General features: G+C 45.6%; 2 long non-coding RNA genes across 4 annotated transcripts in view; both read right to left on the reverse strand.

Annotated features, from left to right (window-relative positions):
• Positions 1 to 244: 244 nt before the first annotated feature.
• Positions 245 to 24,362, reverse strand: part of LOC119034818 (uncharacterized) — a 96,621-nt gene continuing 72,503 nt past the window's right edge. The window contains exons 4-6 of one of the 3 annotated variants that reach the window (XR_008393011.1): positions 23,329 to 23,416; positions 22,948 to 23,067; positions 245 to 616 (exon numbers count right to left, since the gene is read on the reverse strand). This is a non-coding gene — a long non-coding RNA (uncharacterized LOC119034818). Of the gene's footprint in view, positions 617 to 19,553; positions 19,672 to 22,947; positions 23,068 to 23,328; positions 23,417 to 24,362 lie in introns of those variants that run through there. The other 2 variants (XR_008393012.1, XR_008393010.1) reach the window with 2 other exon arrangements.
• LOC128628584 (uncharacterized) lies at positions 13,408 to 17,415 on the reverse strand. Its single transcript, XR_008393013.1, has 2 exons — positions 17,372 to 17,415; positions 13,408 to 16,702 (listed from the first exon to the last, which is right to left on the reverse strand). It is a non-coding gene; the product is annotated as an uncharacterized LOC128628584 (long non-coding RNA).

The following is a 24,362-nucleotide window of genomic DNA, read 5'->3' on the forward strand; positions in this document are numbered from 1 at the left end:
CTTACCTCGTTCCTGCTCCAACCAGCACACGAAGCAATGACGTCCTCTACCTCTAACAGAGTTGTTCATCTTCATTAGATCTCCAGGTCTCTGGCCCTCGTTAGCCTGCCACAGCCTCTCATTTGGTTTGCATTGCAGGCTCCCTATATAGGTAATGACTCTAATTTTGAAAATCTCTAGAAGTTACAGCAAAGAGCCTGGGCCAGGAAGAAAGGTGGACAGGAATGATAGGAGCCGTGCTGACTCCCTCACCCCTGCTCCTCCATCCTCTACCTCCCAGAGAGAGGACAGGCTGCAGGCTACTGGGGACTGTGGGCCTTGAGAGCCTGCGCCTTGCTCTGTGCTGGCTTCTCGTCAGCAAAGGGGCTCCTGGAGTTAATGCCACAGAAAACTTACCAAAGAACAACCAGAACCAAGCTTTCGGTGAAAGCACCGAAGGCTTTTAAAAGGCATCAGCTCCTGTTGTGCCCTTTATTTGCTACACACCTGCCACAGCAACTTGCCTCACTGTTTGCCTTAGGACCTTTGCGCATGATGTTCATTGGGCCTGGATCTCTCCCTCCTCAGCTCTTCCTTGATAAAATTCCTTATCTTTCAGGTCTCGGTTTAAAGTTTCCTAAAAAAAAAAAAAACACCTCCTTTGGCCCTCTGATATAATTTATTATCCTCTTTTAGCATCTTAGTCTCCTTCATAACATGTATGTGTTGCTATGTATTTATTTGTTGTCTTTTGGTTATATAAAACAGCACCATCAACAACAAAGGCATTAAGCTTTATATTCATGGACAGATTCCTATGTGGTAATCACCCATGAAAAGTTATTTATGGAGTACTTACAATGACCCAGGTATAATGGCTAAGCAGTAAGACTAAAACTAGTCCCACTCCTTGGGTAGTTACAATACGGATGGCTAAGTTATTATGGGCATGAGTACACAGAATAGGAAGTGGGCCTAAGGACAGCCTTGTCATGGGATAAGGGGCAGTTTTTAGAGGATACAACATAAAGAGAGACATGAAGGGCAGGTGGAGTTAACCAGAAGATGCAGGGGACAGGGACTAGGTGATGGGGTGAGGTGAGGATGAAGAAGTGCTCCAGGAAAAAGGACTAGCTACGTATGCAAAGACTTGGAGGTAAGAGAGTCCAGGCAAATTTAGAAAATAAATATTATTCAATATGGCAAGAGCAAAGTGATTGGTAGCAGGAGAAGAGAGATAAGCTGCATTTACATCATGGGTTTAGACTCTATTTCAAAAACAGTGGGGAGTAACATAATCAGATTTGCAGGTTAAAAATCTAGCAGCAAGGTAGGAACTGGGTTAGAGAGGGCCAGTGGTAGATTGCCTTGTTGGCCCGTTGCTCACTGGCCCCTGTGTCCCCACCCTACCATGGTCTCATAGTGAGCCCAGTGTGCTTCTCTTCCTTTTAACCTCGGGTCAGGCCATGTGACTTGTTTTGGCCAATGGCATCTGGGTAGAGGTGATGGTGTTACATTTCTAAGCCTAGGCCTTGAGAGGCCTTGAGTATTTCCACTTGCCCTCTTATTCCTCTGTCTAGCCATGGGAAAAACATACCCTGGCCAGCTCACTGGACCCAGGAGGAGGAAGATGGGAGACAAATGGAGCTGAGCCACCCCTGCTGTTGTAGCCTGAGGCACATCTGCCCAGCTGGCTCACAAACCCGTAAGAGAATAAAAGATGTTTCAAAAATGAGATGCTGGGGGTTTTCTGGATGCAGTATTATAGAGACCATTGCTAACTAAGCAGGGATACACTGAAAATAGAGTGATGAATTAGGAGACTATTATAGCTGTCAGTTGAAAGCTTATGATAATGAAGATAGAGATGGAGAAAAACAGAGAGATTCAAAAGATACTTAGAAAATAAAATTGCTGTGACATAGTAGCTTATAGAGAGCAGTTAATTAAGAATGTCTCCTGGGGTTCTTCCTCGGGTAAGTTATTCAGTGAGAGGGGGAACACAGGGGGGAGATGCTATGTTGAGTTGTGTTGAATCTGAGGTGCCTATGAGTTGTCCGAGGGGACGGGTTCAGTGCACGTGGGTCTAGAACTTGGGAGAGGTCTCAGCTGGACCATAAATGAGCACCTAGGTGGGTCTAAATAGGAACCCTGGGGAGAGAGTGGAAAGCAAGAATGTAGAGGGTAGAACTCTGGAGAGACCAGCTTCCAAGGGCACATGAACATGAGCCCTCAAAGAAGACCACAGAGCAGCAGAGAGAAGGAGCCAGGCCCAGGAAAGGCATTGTCCTGGGAGTAAAAAAGGGGAGGGCTCTGAAAAGGAGGGTGTGGCCAACTGTGCAGAGAACTGGGAGAGAAGAGGCAAAGAACTGATAAGAAATGTACAAGAAAGCACAAAGAATTTACCTACCTTATTTTGCCATGTATAATGTGCACTTTTGTTGCCCATATTTTTTAGGGAAAAATAAGAATGTGCATTATACAAGGGTAGTACCTGAAATACGTTGTATCTGTTCTTGTGTTTTGTAATTATTTGTGCATAAACTTTCTTGTGCCCTGTGTTAAAAAATAAATGTTAAAGTTCCTTTATAATACAAAAACCAAGTATCTAAATATGAAGAAATATTGAACTAAAAATAAAAACAAAGCATTTTTTTCCTGAAAGTTTGGGCCAAGAACATGGGTGTGCATTACACAGGGCAAAATTCAGTAATTACAAACAAGGGAAAAAATTTTTGCCCCAAGAAATTTCAGACAATCCCACAGTCCATGAGTCAATAAAGCCCTAACCGCAGATTTTCTGGATGTTCAGAGAGTGAGCAAAAGCGAGATCCCAGGTGCATTCTGAATCACGGTCCTCTCCCAGTCTCTCTGGGCAGGCTGTGCCTTGGAGCAGAACTTTGTCTTCCCTGCAGCAGAGTACTGTGCCGTCTGGGCCACTCTGCCCAGAGGCCTCGGCAACCCTGACAAGTCTATGCAAAGCATCCTTTGCACCGGGTTGGCAGCTCCCCTCTGACTCATTTCCCATCCATCCAGATGAACTTCCTGGCCCTGAGGGCCTGTGATGGAACCAGCCTGGCTTCTGCTGCTGAGACCCGGGGTGGGCCCTGCTTTCAACAACACAGTGGGCTCTTCCCCCCTGCCTCCGGGAATCAGAGTTCTGTAGACTGCTGTGGGCTGCAGTATCGATATCCCTTCCACAGTGGGCAGGAGGGGGAGCTGGAGAGGAGGTGAGTACCTGAGTGCACCGAGTGAGCTGCTCGCTTGCTCAGTCTGCAAGCAAACACAGGGCCACTGAGCCCAGCACAGACTGCTGGGCTCAGTACAGGAGCTCTGAACAACTGTTTCAGGAGCTCTGAACAATTACCGCATTTATGTCCTCAGTGACTGCTCAGGGTGGGGAACGCCAGAAACTTGAAGTTTGTTTTCCTCTTCAGTTGGAACTGACAGTTCCCCACAATTGCATTACTTTGAAATCAAGGAATTGCAGTTCAGATAGTTCATAAATTTATTTCTGTTCCACCTTGTAGCATTTATTACAAAGACTGATCAGCCAAAGAATATGGACTTTCTGCTTTTTATTTCCTGCTTTATTGCAGTCACTTTTCAAAGTAGAGCGGTGTGGTTAGCAGGATGGGTTGGCTCACAGCCAGTCGGTAAGGGTGTAACTAAGCAGAGAGAAGCACCCTTTTGCTCACATGGACTCCATCCACTGCCATTCTACCCGATCCCCTCAAAAAAGGTCTGGAAAAATAGTAAGTGCCCTGGGGGAGGAAGAGTAAGGGGGTGGGGTAAGAGGCACCAGAAACCCCACGCTATGTTTGAAGCAAAGCCAAAATTGGAGTGGGCAGCCATTCTCTCTCACCTCTACCCCTGCAGCCATCTTTGGGGGGCAGGTGGAGAAAGGGCCATTGGTCAGAGGGAAGAAAAGATTATAAATTGTGGGGATCCGGAGAGAAATTCTGGAACTTTTGGCAACCGAAGGCCATCAGTCCTTGTGTGTGTGTTGGATGTGTGTGTGAGAGAAAGAGAGACGGATTTGTTATACAAAGTTTTACCTACTAGGGGTCGACCCTGGGTAAGGGTCTGGGAACCCAGGGTGAGTTGTCCCTGTCCTCCTGAAGCTCCTAGCCGTGTGGGGTCACTGAACTGAGGGCCAGGAAGGGTGGGCCCAGGGTGCTACGAAAGTGCTATGGAGAGCTTTCTGGAAGAAGTGGAGGCCTCTGCTTGGAAGGACCCTTTGACATGAGACGACTGCCTTCTAAATTAGGCCGGGGCCACTGAAACCGTCACAGGAGGTCTGCGCTGGTGACGGTTTAGCTGGGTGGTAAGGAACCCTGCGGGTGGACGTCCTGGCTCTGTCGTCTGCCGGCTCTGCAGCCTTCAGCTTTGGGTGTCTCCGTGTCTTCATTTGTAAAAAGGGGACAGAAATGGCGTAGCTCGTAGGGTTGCTGAGCGGACTGAGTGAGAAAACCCATGTGATGTGTGAGGACGGTGCTCACCTTCCAGGGGTTCTCAGTAAGTGCGGCTCTGTGAGCAGGACGGGGCCTGGCGTGGTGTGCGGGTTCAGAGGGCGTCAGGAGGGTGGGGAACACCCAGGGCCTGTACCTTTGTTCCTCTGGCCCTGTTCACACAGGGCAGGTCGTGGACCCGGTCCCAACAAGCCTGAGAGTTAACAGACAACTTATTTTAAAGGTCTTATCTGGGGCTTACCCGCCAGCTGTGATCCTCGTTCACTGCCTCTCGAAGTAATAAATGGCAAGGCACAATCTGCCTTTCAACTGGGGGAATGAAATCCCAAACTGGTTAAACAGCTTCTCCCAAATTCCACGTTGAGATTATTGAAAAGGTGGGGCCTGAACTCTGATCTTCTGAGCTACAGGCCGAGGTCTCCTAATAAATCTCAGTGCTCCATGTCATCTACCAGCCAGCAAGCTCCGCCCTCCACCTTGGCGGCCCGGTATCACAAGCTGGAATGATTTCATCCAACAAGCTGCACACAGACACAGAAAATGGCGCCTCAGGCACTTTCTTGGATGTTTGATTTTCATGTAAAATCCATTTCTAACCTTAATGAGCAAATACTGAGCGACTGTTTCTCCTAGGTTTCTCTCACAGCAGAGAATGAAGTCTGAGAAGCAAGCTAGCTTTGAAGGGTCAGCGGAGGCAGACAGGGGCACCAGGCAACTTTTATTGGTGTGAATAGGAACTTGACTTTGCATTTTAAGTCTGCTCAGCTGTTCATCCAAAGGAAAACTGTGGTCCACAATTATAGAAAATCAGTAGCTAGAATTATGAGTAATAGCAAAAGAAGCTGTTTGTGCAGCAAGTAATCTGTGGCAATGTTTTATAATTGATAATCCTTTTTATTATTTAAACACTAATTAATTCGTGTTCCTAGCAATGCATTGACTTTATTTATGGTGCTATGGCAGCCCTGCAAGCTTAAAATCATTCCTTATTGTTTTCTTTATATAATTAAAATGCACTGTTTATTTGTCCTATTTGCGGGTGTTTAGAAAACTGCACCCTTCGAGAGTGCCTTATGGGCAATATATACAAAAGCACCCTCATGTATACTCCGCTCCTCGATGCTTTTCTTACCCATAGGATTCACACAACACCCCTTGAGGATCTGTTCTCACAGTCTCCCTGTTGCTGGCCCCATTCATCCATTTATAAAATGAAGAGAGTGAAATCTATGAATGCAGCTGCCACTTTGCAGCAATGACCTGGCAGGCCTGGCTTTTGCGCAGACACGCCACGGTCAAGTCCCTCCATCTCTCCAGGCCTACAGGCCGGTGAAATGAGGGAGATGGAAGTGGTCACCCTTAGAAGTCCTCAGAGCTCTGAGTTTGAATGTGTTAATGGAATCAGTGAATGTGCTTTCTTGCAGGTGCATTGAAGGTTCCGACTGCTGGAAAGAGAAAAAACATGAAAAGATTAATGGGCCAGTGTCGTTAGAGGATTCACTGCCCGCAGACATGAGCTGTCTGTTCCTGGTTAGTATCACTGCATCTTCCTGAAGGCTGAATTTTACTATTTGACTCCTTCTATCCCATTAAACAATAGGCTGTCCATAAAGTAAAACCTACTGAATTTCAGTTGAGGCTCTAGGCTGATGTTTTATATGAGATATTCCAGAATATTTTCCCAGGTTTATTTACAAGATGGGAGCTTTTACGTTCCATTTCTGGGGCATGTTAATTTTGTTTTTGTTTTTGTCTCAGGAAGACAGAGAAGGCATTTATAAATGTCAGCCCTCACCTCCCAAGGTCAGAGCTGAAGCTCCATGCAGAAAAAATCAACTCCAGAATGCAAATGTGTTGTATTGCTGCCGCTGGCTTGTGGTTCCGCAGGTCAGTTGTTTGCAGCAACCAAGAGAGATCAAAATCGTGAACCAACATTCCTTGTAATTCCATTAGCTGTGTTCGGTTTCATGGCTTCATATCAGAGTCCTAGCTCCACCTGGCCACCCTGCAAAAGGCTGTTGTTGGTTGTACAAAGAATTTGCTCTGAAAACTTGTAAAATCTGGGGAATCTGGCATGACTTACTTATTTATTATTGGTTTTCAAGTACAGTTGTCTCTATTTCCCTCTCACTCCCTTCCGCCCTGGATCCTACCCCCCCTTGGTCTTTGTCCATGTGTACTTTATACACGTTACTTGATGACCCTTCTCTTTTTTCTCTGAATTGCCCTACCCCTCCCCTCTGGTCATTGTCAGTTTGTTCTTTATTTCAATGTCTCTGGCATATTTTGCTCACTTGTTTATTTTGTTAGGAAGGTTCCACTTATAAGTGAGATCATATGGTATTTGTCTTTCACTGCCTGGCTTATGTCACTTAGCATAATGCTCTCCAGTGCCATCCATGCTGTCGTGAAGGGTAAGAGTTCTTTCTTTCTGCTGTGTAGTATTCCATCATGTAAACGTACCACAGTTTATTGATCCACTCATATACTGATGGGCCCTTAGGTTGCTTCCAGCACTTGGCTATTGTAAATTGTGCTGCTGTGAACAGTGCAGTGCATAGGTTCTTTTGAACTGATGTTTCAGAATTCTTAGGGTATAATCCCAGGAGTGCAATTTCCGGGTCAAAAGACAGTTCCATTTTTAGTTTTCTGAGGAAATTCCATACTGTTTTCCACAGAGGCTGCACCAGTCTGCATTCCCACCAACAGTGCACTAGGGTTCCCTTTTCTCCACAACCTCACCAACACTTGTTGTTTGTTGATTTGTTTATGATGGCCATTCTCAGAGGTGTGATGTGATATTTCATTGTGGTTTTAATTTGCGTCTCCCTGATGGCTAGCGATGCTGAGCATCCTTTCATCTGTCTCTGGGACCTCTGTATCACCTGTGATAATGGATCTTCTTCCATCTTGGACTTACCAATGCTGAGCAGTTTCCTAAATCACAACTGGAAAGGTTAAAGTCTCTTGGCACAAGACGCCTTATTTGCCGGGGTGGACACCAACGTTCAGATGCTAGCTCCCAGCTCAGTGCTCCTCCCGTCACCCTGCTGAGCGGGTCCAGCGTGAGGTCCTACACCTTCCCCCAGATCACTTGCCCAGACTTGAATAAGCTGTCACGAGCCTTGCCAACTAGTGCTGAGATACAGCCACAATCAATGCCCCTGGGGACGTCACACAATGTTTGGAAGACGTCAAACAAGCCGACATGGTTCCATTTTTAAAAAAGAAAATTGATAGAGGACCAAAGGGCTACCCACAAAATTGACTTCGGGCTTTTACTCCCCTGGATTCATTAAGAAATAATGTAGGTGAAGACAACTAGACTTTTAAAGGAAGAATAGTGAGGAGGGATATGCCTTAGACATCAAAATATACTATTAAACTAAAATATATAAGCACTTTGATACAACTATAAAATTAGACAAAACAAGAAAAAATTACTTATAGACCTTAATATATATAATTGATCTATATAAAGGAAGAATTACAAATTCAATAAATGAATTTGGGGAAGTTTAGTGTTTGAGGAAAAAAATTATCTTAGACACTCCTCCTATAGCATTTTACAAAATAATGTTCAAATGGATGAGATGGGTAAGAGAAGAATATGTGCAAAATGAAACTTAAAATTTCATAAGAAATTATAAAGAGATTTTTATCTAACATGTAGAGACAAAGGCCTTGTTAGATATAAAAACAATAGGGGAAAGTCAAATACACTTGACTGAATAAAAATTTAAAACATCTTTGTATATATAAAAGATCAATACTCGTATTTTAAGATAATCTATGAAAAGATAATTTTCAGGGAGGGGTTCCAGATAGACAGCAGGGACAGGGACCTGGTTTTAAACCTTTCTCAAAATCCCCACGTAGAAACTGCAGCCAGATACCAAGCAATGTAAAGTTGATGGAAATTTGCAGCAGTTAACTGATGCAGTGTCCCCAACTCTAAAACACAGGCTGGGCAAACCACGAAAAGCTTGGACATCTGCGGGTGTCAGCCTGTGTACCAGGGGACACTGGGCAGGGCGGGGGACTCCAGAAGAGCAGCTGAACCTTGAAGGGGTGCTGCCCAAACCAGTAGTGGTGAGTGCAAGGGGCCTGTGATGAGGTCCCAAAGGGCTCCAGAGGGGTCTTCACCCGGCCAGCTCTTGAAAGTGACCAGTTAGGGCTCCACTCCGGGAGAGTTCTCAGCTAGTACACAGGTGGTGAAGATTTTGTGTTGTTATTTTGTTGCATGTATAAGGTAAGACAAAGCAAATGAGTAATTCTGGGGTATTCTGTCATATCCTACCTATATCCTTGAGAACCAGGATTTGGGGCATGGAAGAGAGGAGATCCAGGAATACTATAGATGAGCTTAGGCAAAAGTTTTATCACCCTGCAATTGAATTGAGAGTACAAGTACGAACTCCTGAGGTGTGCGGGTGTTATGTGTTTAGAATATGAGCTACATGTTCTTGAACATCACCACTGAGAAAAATCATGCAATAAAAACAACGGGGCTTATGGTGAAAATGGGGTTAAGGGAATAACACTCAGAAACTTAATCAGTGACACATTTTTTAAAAGGATAGAAACTTAGCAAAGATGGTAGCACATTTCTATACATGTTAATTGGTGAAGAAATATATAAACATGGAAACAAACAGGCATTTTCCTTGAAAAAGGCCTGGAGTTTGCTTGCAGTGGTGGCACGGGGAGGATCGTGGTGCGTTAGGCGGTGCGCAGACGTAGCAGGGGGCGTACCTGAAACTGGGCGGAAAGCTGCGACACCGCCGTGGGTGGCTGGCTCATCGTCCTCTATCGAGCGTTGATAGGATTTTTCATGGCCTTAAGTCTGGGTCATTTTTTCTGCCTTTGAGATGAAGGCCTTTGAAGCATGCATTTATAATAGATACCCCTTTCTTCACAATCGAAAATGTCATCCATTGTATAGCTGCCTTCGGTGTCATTGCTGGAGATTCTTCTACTGGCTTTCCATCTGTACAGTGGAAAACTCTGGAGACTGAAGGGATGTTTGAAACCACCGGCCACTTCTAGCAGTGAAAGGTCTCTCTTCTGCAGGATTTGGCTATTTTGATTTAAGGTTTTTGTATAAAGGTTGTGTTTTCTCTTTGTGGAAAAACGTATTCCAGATTTTTTTCTTTTGCTATTTTGCCTATTCTTACACAGCTTGGTTCAGCATCACCTAATATGTCTCCAGTATAAAATCACCCATTGACAAATGCAAAATTTATGTTGGGCTCAATTTGTTCCTTAATATAGCAATCATGGTTGAACAAATTTGCATTTTTAAAACAAGTGTTATAGGAAAACTGTCTATGGGTAGAATCCACACCACCCCCCATTAACCCTTTAGCTCTGTCCACTGAAAGCACCGCAAAGAATGACTAACGTTTTAATAAATTAGCAATGAGCGTCCCTGGCATCATGTTTCACTACAAGAAATCAGGGCTTCTTGGAGGAATGGAGGCTTACAGGTCTGGGGCACAAGCTGCGTAAGATGTGCCTGGAGCACCTTGTCATTCCACAGAGCAGGGACAGTGTCAACGACTCCCAGGGTCAGGTCAGCAGGACCCAGGACCCAACTGAAGAAGCTCCCATTGCCAAAGATGGGACAATGTCTTTTATATAGATAATATTTGCATAAATGTATTAAAATTCATCAAATATGTTTAAATCCATGCATTCCTAATGACATTTGAAAAAAGCTAATCGGTCACTATTGGAGGATGAAAGGCCCTTGTCCATTATCTTGAAAACTGGTAAAAATAAAGAATCAAGTATTTGTCCTGCCTTCCCCTCGTGAATGGCAGCACTGAGTAACTGAATCATAAATGACAGGAAACATGTCTTCATGAAATTATTCCAACTACTAAATAGAAAAGAAACAATGGAACGTCACCATTCTGCGACCCCCAGTGAGTTAGCGGATCCAGGCGTTGACCATCAACAGCTGTCAACATCCTGAGCAGGGAGCCGCTTGGACACTCTGTGCCTCTTGATGAAAACACGCCACCAGCCGTCTATAGTTTTGCCCAAGAGGGTCACAGTTAAGTTTCATTAGGACTTTGGATCCAGCTACCAAGTTTCAGGAAATACAGAGCTCAGAGGAACATAGTAAACTGTTTCTCGAATATGCAATTAGCAAAATTCAGATTGTGAGAAACTTTACAGGTTAAAAGGCTCAGGTTCTTCAACAGGATATTTATAAAAATAGCAGAGAGTCTAGGTAGAATCTTTAGGTTAAAAGTGATTTTAAAGACCAAATTTTTAAAAATCGGCAAGGCAACATTATAGTGTCTTAAGGATATACTTTTTATATATAAAGCTAAAAGGAAACATAAGGAAAGGGTGGCTCTAAGAATCAGGGTAGTCAATCATGAAATGAAACCAGAGAAAACAGCAGAACTGTATTCCCCATGCACCTGTGTGTGTGGAGCGAGACTGATGCCAAGCACCTGCCTTTCTGGCTGTGCTTTTCCTAATCTGCCTCGTCTGGGCGTTATACAAACACTTGCCTCTGTAGCCAGATCTGTACCCTCTGCAGGAGCCTCCACCGGGCCATACATCTCCCGGCTGACCCTTCGGCATCCTTCGAACTGAAGCTGTTCCCTGGGAGGGACAGAGCCTCTCCTTTATCCCCAGATGTCCTCTCTAAGATCGCAAATTCAGTGTTTGCTTTTTGCCTCCATCTACGCAGGAAAACAACAAAAAACAAAACCAATGCCAGGCCAGTCTGAGTCGTTTTCCTCACGGTCCCTGCAAGAACCCAGGAGTCCTATTTGGCTGCTTCGTGACAAGCCAATTAGATAAAGATTGTTAATCAGAGTAATGAAGGGAGAAGGGACTGAAGGAAAAGAAGGAGGGAAGGAATGTGGCACAGGCAGTACTGGAGGAGAGAGAGAGCTGCCTGCCCCTGCCCAACCGCCATGTTTTTTTTCAGACTGTGTGCAAAGGAGCCAGTGGAAACAGCATAAACAATAAATGAGATGCATTAGATTGTGTGTGGGGGGGGGGAGACTGGAGTGCTGTTCCTTGCCGGCCAGGCTCATGGGCTCCCTATATTATCAACCAAGGTGAGTCCTTCTCAGGTGTCTTTACCTGCACGCCCACGTCTACTCAGGCCCTTCTGCAGAAGTTTGCATCCCATTTTACAAACAATATACCGAAACCCAAGGGCTGGTCATTTTTATTCTCAGCCTCGGCATTGAAGTTAACACAACCTGAAGGATCTTTTAGGTAATTGATGCATTTTATTAAAGTAGCTAACACTTGATTGGCGCTTTACAATTAACCAAGCATTTCCACATTGTCAAATGTTTCTCATAATCACACTGTAAAGTAGCTGTAGTGGCCAATTTTATAAACTAAAAAAGGAGTGAGTTTATTCCATGTGTTCCCCATGCGTGACCCATGGACATGAACAGTGGGGGCGGGTTGCCTGGGGGGAGGGGCTGGGTAGAGGTGGGCAAGGGGGAAAAGTGGGGACAACTGTAATAGCAAAACAATAAAAAAAGGAATTCATGTGTTTCTATTTTTCTTTCCATTGGACAATTTCCACCAGTTCCAATCCCTCCATCTACTAATTCACCTAGATTTGCATTATTTTTTTCCTCCCACTCAACAAATATGTACCGAGTACCTCCACGGGCCAGGCACTGAGGTAGGCAGAAGAATAGGAAATCCCAGTGAATATAGTCTTACCATTTTATTACACAAACTACCAAGCTGCCAGTTTTCCTCTTGATATGAATTTGATCCTGTGATAATTAGTTCTCCCTATTAAAAGAATAACAATAGATGCCATTCATTCTGCACTCACTAAGTGCCAATCATGGCCGTAGTCTACAAATGCAATTTTATTTAAAGCTTTGAGTCCATGTCTAAGCCCAGAGCTCATGCTTGTAAACAATATGCTGTAACACACAGTTCTTTTATAGAGGAGAACGCTTCACTTTTCTCATCGACTCCCCACCGTTTTACAGCCTCAGTGAGACCCAACTCCCAAGAGAGACACGTCGCACCTGTCTGACCCAACAGCATGATTCTGCCAGTATTTCTCTCCCACTGTATTTCCTCTTCACACCGGTCAGTGTTCCAAGTGAGGGTCTTTTCAGCAAAGGGGAATAAAGGAAGAACAGGTTTCCTTCTGAAGCCAAGACAGAAACTGCCTCTGGCCTACAGACATTGGATTCCTGTTGCCCAGGCCAATGAGACCTTGGAAAACTCAGGTTAGAGTCACACGTCCTGGCACCCACCACTTTCCAAGGTCATCCCAAATATCCCCTGATGCTCCAGGAAGGCACAAAGGAAGGGACCTCTCTCACAGAGGACTGGGCTCCCAAGGGTGATGGCCTTCCTGGCCTCATTTCTGATCACGCAGCCCTCATGGCAGCAGCATAGGCACCGACATCCACCCTGACCTCCTCAGAGTCTGCGCTTCCACAAGACCCCGGATGTTTGAATGCACATTAAAGTCTCAGTACGTGGGGAGGGAATGCACTGCAGTGCAGCGGTTTTCAAAGTTATGTCCCCAGGGGCGGGCAGCATCTGCACGGCCTGGTAATGTGTTGTGTGCAAATCCTTGGGCCCCACCCTAGACCAAGGGAATCAGAAACTTTGGCGGTGAGGCCCAGCCATCCCTGGGTAAGAAGCTTCTCACATCTTGAAGCACACTGAAGTTTGAGAGCCCTTGGTATAGACAGTTAATTACCTCTCTGAGCCCTGGCTCACTGAGATATACATCACATAGGCTGCAATCTTAGCCCACATTTGGGGGAACAAAAGGGATGTCCTGTGTGCTCGGGTTTTCCCTTCCCCATCTTATCGCCCTGGGGATAGTTCTGAAAACTCAAGCATTGGAACAAAACCTCTCTTACTTCTAATTTAGTCCTTCATTTGCATCGCCAATAATAATGGGAGGAACGAAATTCCAGGAAACCAATTGGCTTTTAAGCACTTTATTGTAACTAATCAGAAGCATGCCCAGGAACAGAAGGCCCAGGTTTCTCAGCCCAAGAATGAACAAGGGCACAGAACCACGAGGAGGAGGGGAGGGGCTCTTGTGGTCACAGCCTTGAGGGCGGGGGGCATGGACCCAACAACACTGGCACAAGACAGAGCCTGATCGTGGGGTGGGGTGGGGGAGCAGTATCTACACAGGCAGAAGAGGCAAGAAGATATGGAAGGATCACAGGCTGTCATAAAACAATCCAGTCCATCCCCCAACTCTCACCACTACCACATGGATCTCTCTCCAGACCTCGGACCTCCATTTCTTTAGTGTGGGAGGTACCAACACCACTCACTGATATTAAAGGAAAGAGTGAAATTGTACCCATTCCTTTAGCAGGTCTTTTTAAAAACTGTCCTATATGCCAGGCACAGTGCCAGGTACGCAAAGACAAACACGACTCCTGACCTCACAGAGCATGGGTTTTAGTGTGGAAGAAATAGGCGCCAATTACAACCTGTGCACAAGGCAGGGGAGCGCGTAACAAGGAGGCTGGTCTTGTCTCAGCTCAGGAAGGCTCCCTGGGGGAGGAGGTCTGAGCTGAGGTCTGCAGGAGTTAGCCCGGCAAAGGCAGATGTTGATGGTTGTGAGAACACGGCAGGCAAAGGACCTGAGCGGAGATGATGTCAGGTTAAGGATCAGGAAGAAGACTCAAAGAAGGGACAGCTGTGGTGGGTAGAGACCATGGTGGGCAGGTTTATAGAGTTTGGGGTCTTTATCCTAAAAACAGTGGGGAGTTTTTGAATGGTTTTAAGCAGAAGAGTAGCAGGGACAGACACATATTGCAATGCTCACTCTGTGCCTTGCAGAGGGCGTTGCAGACAACAGAGGAGAAGCTATGAGGCTAGTAGAGTGGTCCAGGGGATGCTGACCGAGTGCTGGAAGTGGAGGTGGGGGACGAATGCAGACTGGAGAGAGAAACTCAGATGAAATCCACAGACCTTGGGTAGATGGGACAGGAAATAGGAGGATGAAAAGGCATCAAGGGTATCTTTTAGGTCACCAGAAGATGACACCAGACAAGCGCTAAAAATAGGATGAGAGCTGGATTGAGAATGATGGAGCACTGGTCAGCTGCAAGTGCAGAAGTGGTGCACCCCAAAAGGACACGTGGTGGTCTGCAGTGACTAAGGCTCACTTAGTGATTAGTTAAAGTAGGTGTCCGAAGCTCTCAGCTATTCACAGTGATCTAATGTGTTGATTAGGGTCTTGGTCCTCCTGCTGCAATCTCTGGGCTTTGTTCATTCATTCACACCTTTACCAGCAGGTGGAAGGAGAAGGGAAAGATGGGGTAGGGGACCGGGTAACTCAGTTTAGGTACATGTGGTGAATAAATGGAAACTACACGGCCTCACCTACTCAGAGTGGAAGTTTACTGTGACTCTTTAGTTTATAGGACAGCAGTTCTGTCCCTGAAGGGGCTGACTGCATATAAATGCAATTTACATCTCTGGCAACTTTCTACAACCACCCTTTAATGAATTAGTCAAACCATCAAGCATCCAGATTGGTTCCTGCCAACCTCTCATCTTCCAGGTTGTTTGCCTTTAAAGCTTAGAATGGAATTGAAGAGTATTTATAGCGATGGGACATTTTTGTGGGCTGAGGGGAAGAAGTCTTCGATAAATAAACAGGAGAGAATTGCAGAAAATAAACCCGGTCAGCAGGGGTTTTAGGCAGGTCTCCAGTGACTTGTTGCTTGTTTACCAAAGGTGGTCAGCAACCGCCACTGGGCTTGGAGGTTATTTGTGTGGAAAAGAGAATGAAAAACAACAATAAAAATTTACTTATACACAACCTATTTGAGGATGAAGAACGCTGATGGATTTAGGATTCTGTATTAGTCAGGGTTGGGGCAGGAATCAAACAGTACATTCAGAAGAGATAATTAAAGATAAATTAATGAAGGGACTATTTCTGAGGGTGTGATCAGGAATGGAGGAAGCCAATACAAGGTGGTGATGCACCCCGATATCTGCAAAACTCTAACAGCCCAAGGCATGGAAGGGGAAGAAGAGAGGAGGGTTAATTATTCCTGTAGCTGTGGGTCCACATCAATCTGCAAAGGAATGAAGCTACTGCCGACTACAGCTCCGCAGGGAGGGAGCCTGGGGCATAAATATCCAAGCCTCTCTTCTTGAAAGTGCTTCTCATTGGTGCATCCCAACCAGAAACCAGTGAGCAAGGGAGCCCATTGACCCAGCACACACAGGCCGCCCTGGGCGCAGAGCAGCGCGGAAAAATGAGAAGAGTGGATGAGCAGGCACCAGCAGAGAGCACGAGAGCTGAGAGGCTGATTCAGGTTTGCAAATTTATGTAGATCGATATATTTATGCAGATCTGGGTACTTCACTGCCAATATTCTTCTGGTTTTATAATGATACAGTTCATCCCACATCGATAGTATTAAACAAAGCAGCAACAGAAAACAGAACTGCTCGCCCAGGATGTGCCTGGGGTAAAGGGAGGGAGGAAACTGAGCAGCAGTGTTGCCCGTCTGCTGTTCGCTCAGGCTCCCCACCTCCACCCCTGCCAGGCCGTCAGCTGTGCCTCTGGCCGCTGGCTGGTTCTTTCTTTCCTTTCTCTCCTTTCCTTCCTTTCTTTTCTTCCTTCTCTTTCTTTTCTCCTCTTTCTTTCCTTCCTTCTTTCTTTCTTTCGTTAAAAAAAATTTTTTTTTCAACAGGAGACAGGGCTTGGATTATTGACGAAATCAAAAGGGTAAGTTGGGGGATTGCATGTCTCCGTCCTGCCAGTTGTTTGTCCAGCAAACAACATTTCCTCCGTGAAACTTCAGCCTCCATTTGAAGTGTGGGGACCAGACTTGAGCAGGCAGCGAAGCTTCCATGGAGAAAACCCTCTGTGATCCTGGCTAACTTTGATCTGCTCTTTCCCAGGTACTCTCGGAACCCGAGTCCACCAGGGCACTCTCCCTTCGGCCCTGTTTTATTACCCACAGAGAAGCACATTCAGCAACAGACTTTGCTCCTGGACTTTTCCTTGAGTAGACATATTCTCTCCGCACAGGAATTTGCTAATTTTAGAGCAGTTAAAATGTTCCCTACGGTGAGTCAAGGAACCCCTGAGCGCCCGGACAGCGAGGGAGGCAGACCCGCTCAGACACTGCCCTCTGCTGGCAACTGTTGGGACTGCTCAAGTCTTCAGCATGGGCTGTTGGACACTTCCAAGCTGTCCGCGGCTCATCCTCCTGCCTGGGTTGTAGATACACCTGCAATGTGGTTAAGGCATTACTTAGAAAATCTCATTAACAGCATGGATGTAAAGAAACATTAGAGTATGATGCAGAAAGGTTTTTATGTGGCTTGATATCAAAAAGAATTTCTAAACACGACACAAGAAACAAAACACATAAAAGAACGGCAAACTTGACTACATCAAAAGCAAGAACTTCTGCATGGCAGAAGACACCTTTCACAAAGTTAAAGGACAAAAAGAAAGTACTTGCAACAAAGGATCAGTATCTAGAGTATATAAAGAACTTCCACAGGTCAAAAAGAAAATGAGCAACAATTCAGTGGAAAAATATTCTAAAGTTATAAAATACTCATCCACAGAAATATAAATATAAAATTTTATGAAATAAAATATATAAACTATAAATACCAAATTGGCCCCAAAATGTATGATGAAAGTGCTCAATAATTAGAAAAAATGGATGTTCAAACATGGTGGAGTCTTATTTTTCTTTTAACATATTAAATTAGAAAAAATAAAAGGGTATAGGCAAAAAGATATTTGCACATGCTATAGAAATGGCTGTAAATTGGTATGATCCCCTTGCAGAGTAATTAGTCAGTATCAATTAAGGTGCAAAATGTTTATACTCTCTATATAAACAGTGATTCCACATCTCCATTTCTGCCCGAGAAACTCTTACCCATGTGTTCAGAAGGCAGGCTCAAGGATATCTGTGGCAGCTTTGCCATAGCGACAAATTGGTTCATCCCTTACACACCTACACGCACAGATGTTTTTAAACCTACTATATGTACTGGTGCAGAAAGATCTTCAAAACCTATTTTTTTAACACAGAAAAAATTTGTTTTGTGAGGACACAGCAACTTATGCCAAACCTTACCAGTACACTGGCCATTCAATTGGCTTCAAAACCTTTTTCTGAGTGAGCAAAAATCAGAATGACACAGAATATGATAACAAATGTGAGAACACCCCCGCACATTAAACACTATTGCATTTTTTTCTACGGGTCTGTTGACACGTGGTGAAATGTGGAGAAGATGCATTGGCTCAATGGCAAGAGTCGCCTCCCGGGTGAAGGCAACGATTGGAGACGGTGTGCAAAGGCACCTTCAGCCTTATCTTCGATGTTTCCATTTTTTAAATAAAGAATATATTCATGTATTACATGTATAATTAAAATGAGTAAAAAATCACTCTTATTTAAAAGGAAGAAAGCCTTCCCTAGCCTTTGTTCATAAGCACCTGGAAAGACTAGAGAATCATGGAGGTATAAGCAAAATGGTGCCTTGGGTGGTTTGTCAGGGGACCTGCTAAGTAGAGGCCAGGGTGGTTGTCATGGAGACGGCTGCCTGCAACGCAAACCATCCTGTGCATTCATCTACACGTCAGACCATCTCGCATTCAGTGTTGCACTTTCAAATGTTGGTTCACCAGCTCCATAGTTATAATACCATGCCTAGTACTTACTGAGGGTGTTTGACATTAAAATATAGTTATCTTATTTAATCCTTTAGTCTCTCCCTTTCTCTGTCCCCCCACCCCCGTCTCTCTGTCACTCTGTCTGTGTCTCTTTCTCCAGATGAGGTTACTCAGCTGTAGAGATAATAAATAACCTGTCCGAGGTCAGTTGACCACTATGTGGTAGAGTTTGTCCTAACCTCAGCAGCCATAATCTCAATGATTTAAACCATGTTACACCATCATAAATATCTTTGTAAGTTTCATTAACCTCAAAACATCAGTGTCCTGCCAGGAGGTTTCCTGACTGTCTCTGCCACTCAGGCCACGTCCATTTGCCACATTTCTCTGAATCCAAACAGCCACTGAGTCATTCTGAGAGAAACATCTACCGTAGGATGGAGTGTTATTTAAGCCAGTACAACCAAGACAAATACACACTAAAAGAACAACTAGGAGGTTAGAAATAATCCTCAACCGGAAGGCAACTTAAAATATTTTTGAAGTTAATTTTAGAAAAATAAACTAATCAGTAATAGCAAAGCTTAAAATCTGACAATAATAGAAGCCCTGCAAAATTCTCACAGAATGCAGTGTGGCCCCTCTTCCAAATTCTGGCCATTTCTCCTGCTCACATAAAATGCGCCCCAGTGATGCAGCGCCAGTCTCACGGCTTGACCACTCCTGCCAGGCAAAGGGAATACAGCTGAGCAGCCTCAGGGATCACAGAGCCCCGTCCAGGGCAGAGGCCCGTCCAGGGCAGAGCCCCGTCCAGGGCAGAGGCCCGTCCAGCGGGGCTCCTCAGGTCCTTTTCTCTTGCTGAGGAGAAAAAACGCTTCCCAGGGATGTTTCCAGAATAACTTATGAGCAGAAGGGGCAGCAGGTTCACAAATCAGAGCTCTGATTCCTTTCTTTCAATTAAAAAAAAATGAATTAATCTCTCTGGTTTCCTACTTGAGAACAGGTGTGTTGATGAATAATACATAGATGGGCAGGCCTAGAAGTTCTGACAGCAGATGAGACCCGGAGTGTTAAGATTCCACGGTGGATTTTAAGTAGCATCACACAGGCAAGGGAACCTGGGAAAACACAAAAAACTCTCTGCAAATAATAAGCACATCGAGGCCCCTAGCTATGTACACAAATGTGTCTCCTCTCTGATGGTGGTAATTAAAAGTCATAGGTTCCCACTCGAGGAAAGGGAAATGAATCAAGAAATGCAGTCTAAAAAAAAGATTGAAACATTAGGGTTTTAATGAACCTGAAGTTTCAGGGCAGATAATGAAGAATGAAGGGCATTTAAATTTTGCTTTTTGGGCTGCAACTCCAAACCTTTGCGCCTGCGGGGACCGACGGGGGGGGCGGGGGGGGGGCGCAGGAACCGTGCAGCACAGCAGACCTGGGGCCGGGCAGGTTGTGGCGCAGCTCCCGGTCCGTTCTGGGGTTTTGCTCCCGGCCTCCCAGCAGCTTTCCGCAGGCTGTTCTGCCCACCAAAGACAAGAGGCGTTTTTCTATCTGCTGAACATGGGATAATATCACAGCATCACGTGGATTAGGAAGATTAAATGTCAGCAAAAGCCTTGTGATGTAGGATTTCTTTTTTTAAAAAAAACATACTTTATTGATTATGCTATTACAGTTGTCCCATTTTTTTCTCCCCTTGTTTTCCCTCTCACCATCATTTCCACGCCCTCCCCCCCTTAGTTCACGTCCATGGGTCGAGCATATAAGTTCTTTGGCTTCTCCATTTCCTATACTGTTCTTAACCACCCCCTGTCTATTTTGTAGCTACCAATTATGCTCATTTCTTGTAGCTTTTCCCTCATTCTCCCCACCTCCCCTCTCCACTGACAGCCCTCCATGTGATCTCTATTTCTGTGAATCTGTTCCTGTTCTAGTTGTTTGCTTCATTCATTTTTGGTTTTGGTTTTTTTAGGTTTGGTTGTTGATAGTTATGGTTTGTTGTCATTTTACTGTTCATATTTTTATCTTCTCCTTTCTAGATAAGTGCCTTTAACATTTCATATAATAAGGAGAAGAGGAAGAGCAAGAAATTGAGAATTTATTTGAACACGTAATGAAGGAGAACTTTCCCAATCTGGCAAAGGAAATAGACTTCTAGGAAGCCCGGAAAGCTTAGGGAGTCCCAAAGAATCTGAACCCAAGGAAGCACACACCAAGGCACATCATAATTACATCATCCAAGATTAAAGACAAGGAGAGAATCTTGAAAACAGCAAGAGAAAAAGAAACAGTTACCTACAAAGGAGTTCCCATAAGACTCTCAGCAATGTAGGGTTTCTAACCAGCAGGGTCTTAGCCTGCACCTCTTTGGGGCACACAGGATGATGTTGAAAAACATGCCACTAGCCGGCCTCAAGAGTTTGGTCCTTCGAAGGACTTTGAAATCCCCGGATTAAAAGGAAGCCGTGCGCATCACTGAGACCACTCATCTGTCCAGTTAGGAAATGTTGCTGTCCCAAGGGGGATAGTTTGAGATCACAACAACTTTAATGTAAATGCCTACATGGGTACGTGTGCATGTACACACCACACACACAAACACACTTTTCATCAGCTCTGTTAAGCAAAGAATTTTCACAAATAAAAGATTTGAATTTTTAAAGCAGTTTAGGTATTGTCTTGAGAACAGACGAGTCCTTTTAACCTTGCCTTATTCAAAAATGTAACAAGTGAAATATCACCCCTCCACCCATCCCTCCCCCTTAAGTAAAATGGCCTGAAATTTGGAGCAGAAGGTATTGCATTTGGAGCTGTGGCAGGCATCGTATTAATATGTGACTGAAAATAGACAGATCCCTTAAAGGTCTGCCCACATTGCAGAACTGGAAATAGATGAACCCCTTTCCCATTACAGCAACAATATTACAAGGCAGGATTTGTCTGCAAGAAAATGAATTGGCAAACAAGCCAGGACTAGAAGGTGGCTCCCGCCTCACTCTGCAGCCTGAGCAGGACTGGAGAGGAGAAACCCAGGGTGGGGGTGGGCCCCCAGGGCAGGGAGGACGGGGGCTGCACAGAACACCCACCACCCCGGTATCTCTTTCCAGATGGCTGCCCTTACGGATGGAACACCCCCTTGAGCCTCATTGTTGGAGCCAGGTTGGGTTGGGTCGAGTAGCTTGTCCCTTAATTTCACCCTGTTGGGACCAGTCCTTATAGTGGAGAGAGAGTACAGACTCTACCTGGCTCCACTGTGTATGAACTATGTGACCTTAGACAAGGCAGAAAGAGACACGTCCAGAGGTGGACTGGATAGGTGAGCAGTAGGAAGGAGACTTGGAGAGAGTTGAAGAGCCTGGCATGCTAGCGATAGGGTGACACTTTATACTGGGGCAACACCCCAGTCGTTACCCAGAAGCCCCCACTCGGCTTCCCCACCCCTGCCTGCAGGTCTCTGCTCCCCCTGGCGGTGAGGCATGTTCTACCCTCTCTCTCCGGACATCTCTCCCTGCCTGCCCACAGACCCATTTAGCATCTCCTGGGCACATAGCCCTTCAGTAGCCAGTGAAACTAGCAGGTGTCAGAGCTGAGAGAGAGAAAAATCTCAATCCCCACTGGAAGGTGAAGATCATTTTCTGCATTTCTACCTACAGGAAGAAGTGAAAAGCATGAAATCACATGCCAACAGGAAGAAAGAGTTTGAACTAGAATAACTTTGACAGCAGCAGGCACCAGCAGCTTCCCGGTCATGGCTCCCAAAGCTGAACCCCTGGGGAGAAATGGGGGTGGCAAGCAGAAACACACAGGTAGAAGTCACCTTGACTTTTCCCTGGTGGCCTGCTCAGCCTTTCCAATTGGATGTGCCACAGGCCCTCAGGCTCCCCCTACCCCAAACCCAGCTTTTCACGTCTCCCAAATCTGCTCCACTCCTAGGTCCCTTCTTACATAATGACTCCTGCCCAAGCCAGCGATCTGCTCGTCTCCGGGGACTGCTCTTACTCCCTCATGTCACCCCACTATTGCGCCAGCCACAGCCACTCAGCATCTTGCCCCGGCCGTTCTGTCCCTGCCTTGCCCATCTCCACGGCCAGTAGCTTCCCTCAGGCTCCAACATCTCTTGCACGGACTGCTGCAGTAGCCTCCTGGCCAGCCTCCACTCCGACTCTCTGATCCAGCCTCTATTTCACTCCCAGTATATCCCCCACCCCCCAAAAAAAATGCAAATCTGATGATGGAACTTCTTTTTTGAGAAAAGCCTTGAGAAGTTTCCCTCCACTGTCAGGGTAAAGTCCAAACTCAGGCTGGAGGACAAGGCAGTCCAAGCCCCCTCTGTTCCAGGCCACTCCACACACACGTGGCTTTGCAAAGTCTTCCTGCCTTGTGTGCCCACTGAACTCTTCTCACTTGTCCCTCCAGAGCCCACTCATGTTCCCCTCCAGCCTTCCCGCTTGCTGCCTCGTGAATTTTCTCTGTCACACTAGCCTTGCACTGACCCAGTCACATTTCTGCCTCCCCTACTGGACCCTTGAGAGCAGGGACTCTGTCTTAACCATATTTGGATCCTCGGGGCCCAGGACAGCCCCTGATGCAGAAGTCCATGGAAAGTGTGAGCCCATGAATTCTTCCCTCCCGGGTGGGGAGAGGCTGTGGAGAGAGACTGTGGGCCCCTCAGGGGTGTGGTGGAGCAAAAGAGGATGGGTGTCCCACTCCTCAGGGACCCGGAGTCCTGCCTGGGACAAGTCCCTGGCCTCCAGGTCACAGGGGCGCATCGGAGCACGGAGACCGACATCCATCAGAATCACAGACGACATGTGAATATAAATGTCTGACCTGATAATGTCATGGGTGGGATATCCCTGCTTGTTCCTGAGATTAGAAAGGCCAGTCCCCCATTCTGTTCTCTTTTGGAGGCATGTCCTAAATGGGACTGAGGCCCAGCGGCTTCAGGATCTACGGGAGCCAGGATATAAGGGTATCAGAAACATCACTATACAAGAAAAAGTACTTTTTTATAACGACGTATGGTGACAGATGTTAACTAGGCTTATTGTGGTGATTGATTATTTCACAGCATATACAGATACCGAATCATCATGTTCTGCACCTGGAACTAATATAATTTTGTATGTCAGTTATATATCAATTTTAAAAAATCACTGCTTCACCAGAGAGCTCTATGTGTACAGGAAGCCTAAAGCTGAATTTACTCACTGCTTTTTTTTGTTGTTGTTGAGGTCAAGTCCACAAAACACAGAAATCACCATTTTAGACGAGATCGGGCGCGTTCAGGGTGGTTTGGCTGTAGACATAAAAGTCACCATTTTAAAAGTGTGCAGTTTAGTGACTTTTCGTACACTCACAGTGTGGTGCCACCGTCACCTCTCAGGCCGGTGCGTGCCCATCGCCCCGTGGGAAACCCTGCACTCCTGAGCAGCTACTCTGCATTCACCCGCGTCCCCACCCCTGGCTCCGCCCATCTGCTTCCTGCCTATAGATTTGCCTATTCTACTTCCCATACATGGGTCACATAATATGTGGTCTTCTATGTCAGCTGCATTCACACGGCATGATGTTTTCAAGGTTTGGTCCATGTTTCAGCATGCATCAGTACTTGGTCCCTTTTCATGACAAAAAAAAATATCCCATTGTGTGGGTGTCCCACATTGGTTCATCCATTCATCAGCCGCAGGACGTTTGAGTTGTTTCCATTTTTTGGCTATTATAAATATTTGGCTGCTATGAACATTTGTGTACAAGTCTTTGTGTGAACATATGTTTCTACTTCTCTTGGATATATAGACAGAAGTGAAATTGCTTTATCAAATGTTTAACACTTTTCGAGGAACTGCCAATATGGTTTCTTCAACAGCTGTACCATTTCACATTCCCACCAGCAACATATAAGGGTTCCAATTCACTCGATTTTGAAGGCTCTTAGATGCTGAGTTCCCAATATTGGGGCTTTTCCTGCAGACGATGCAAAAACGCAAACAGTTGGATAGCAGCACAGTCAGAATCTAAAATTGGAAATGGGGAAACAGCCTCAGGCTGAATCTGGGCTGATCCCTGCCGTTATCAGTCCGTCAGTCCTCAGTGGTCAGTCACGCATCTCCCAAGGTGTCACTGGGGCAGGGGGTCTGTGCAGTTCAGAATCACAAGGGCAGCACACGCCTCGTCTCCTGGCTCTATTAGGTGAGAATGCCCATGAGTGTAATCTCCACTGGCCCCCAGTTACAAATCAGATG

The sequence above is a fragment of the Artibeus jamaicensis genome, unplaced genomic scaffold (genome assembly GCF_021234435.1).
Source record: "Artibeus jamaicensis isolate MK-2021 breed Jamaican fruit bat unplaced genomic scaffold, CSHL_Jam_final contig_851, whole genome shotgun sequence".
Taxonomy (NCBI): domain Eukaryota; kingdom Metazoa; phylum Chordata; class Mammalia; order Chiroptera; family Phyllostomidae; genus Artibeus; species Artibeus jamaicensis.